Source organism: Protobothrops mucrosquamatus, unplaced genomic scaffold (genome assembly GCF_001527695.2).
Source record: "Protobothrops mucrosquamatus isolate PMUCROS unplaced genomic scaffold, P.Mucros_1.0 scaffold1523, whole genome shotgun sequence".
Lineage (NCBI taxonomy): Eukaryota > Metazoa > Chordata > Lepidosauria > Squamata > Viperidae > Protobothrops > Protobothrops mucrosquamatus.
In genome coordinates, this window is record NW_015387695.1 from 121,382 (window position 1) to 123,315 (window position 1,934).

A 1,934-nucleotide genomic window follows, 5' to 3' on the forward strand; every position below is an offset into this window, starting at 1 on the left:
TTAGACCTTATAGAGCTTGAAAGAAATCCTCAGAGTGGCAGCCTTCAGAATTGGTCTTTTATTTAACAACTTGCAAGCAAAGGAATGGGCTGGATCACTTTTCCCTTTCTTTATCAAAGCAAATCAATTTTTATTATAGCCATAGACTGTTGTAAGGGAATAGGATACAGCCTTAAAAGGAAGCCCACATAAAGGATATAAAAACTGTGAATTTAAATGAGTTATAAAAAGCTATAAGGTATAAAAGATGCACAAATTGAATACATGTTTTAACAACTGAGAAAAGAGCATAAAAAGTTAGCAAGCGGAAAACTATTGGTATTAAGTTTCAGAGTGCCCTAATGCAGCAAACCAGATGCACGCTGAAATCTAGTGTATACTGTTGGGCCCCCAAGCCTAAGCCAGAAGCCATCCTCTGATGAATTTAAGAGTGCTGCTGCAGAGAATCTGGCAATATTATATGTTGTAGCAGGACTGGCATCTGAAATCAACAGGATGGTGTAAAATTACCTGGCGCGCTTTGTGTATTTGTGTAGTAGTGGTAAGATGAGACTGGCATGAATGTTGCTACAGTACAAACACCAGAGAAGAACATGTGTTCAGATTCACCAGCGTCTTTCTTTACCAGCAGAAAACTACCACGGCGTTAATTCCCAGAAGGCTGTGGCTTTTTTTCGTTTGCAAGCAATATGAGAATTTTTTTTTCATTCTCAGCAAATTGCATGAAGTGATTTATAAAACAAACACCAGATTTATCTAAGTAAGCAGGTGATGAAGCATGCAGTGCTGCCCATCCAACAGACACGAAGAAGCAGGGAAAATGCACATAGCAACTTTAGCCAGTCATTCTTTCTCAGCTCAGCCTACCTCACATGGCTGTTGTTATGGGGAAAATAAGAGGCAAGTGTATTAGTGTTAGGTTTGCTGCATGAAAGCCAGTTTGGTGAAAATGCTATAGCTTAGAAACTAGGAGGTTATGAGTTCAAGTGCTATCTTAGGCATGAAAGTAGGCTGGGTGACTTTGGGCCAATCACCAGGAGGTGGTGAATTCTAATTCCGCCATAGATATGAATGCCAGCTGGGTGACTTTGGACCAATCACTAGGAGACTCTGAGTTCTAGTCCTGCCTTAGTGTGAAAGCTGGCTAGGTGACTTTGGGCCAATCACTCTCTCTCAGTCTAACCTTCCTCACAGGGTTGTTTTGTGGGAAAAATAAGAGGAAGGAGGAGTATGAGGAACTTTTGCAGCTTTGAGTTACCTATAAAGTAATACAGGAAGGATAAAGGTCTAATCAATGAATAAAGACAGGATGAAAATCAATTATTGCTATTAATAGTAAGACCTCTGAAAGAGGCATGCGGTGCACTAACTTGTCCAATTTCTCCTGTGATGCAACCATCCCTTATTTGTGCTGGTAAACGCATCTCCTTTGCAACTGAAGGTCAACAGAAAACAAATAGCACGTGGGCTGCAATTAAGGCACTAAGTCCTCATTGGTCAAGGCGGCCTGCAGGCTTACCCAGCAGATCTGTGGGTCTTTCTGTAAAACGGCAGGTGCAAGGAAAGGGGGGGGTGTGTCTACCCAAAATAACCAGATGACCCAGGACGGATCGGAGCGTGCCCTCTCTTTCCGACATCCTCTCCTGCTATCTCAAGCCTGGACCCGGCTGGCATCGTCCCAAAGTCCATGCCAAGTTTGCAACAGGCACCTTCAGACGTGCCCACCTCACTGTGGGTGGGATGGGGTACAAAGGGAAGCCTGAAAGCTGCTTGCGGAGAAGAAGGGGGAAAAAACGTTTTTTTGGGGGGTGGGGAGAAGTCTGCCTTAATAAAGCATAGCTGTGCGCATGTGTGTGTGTGTGTGTGTTCCTGCAAAGTCCGAGCAGATGCTGCTGGAGATGGAGGGTCCCCTTTGCAACTGGGGGGGGGGGGGG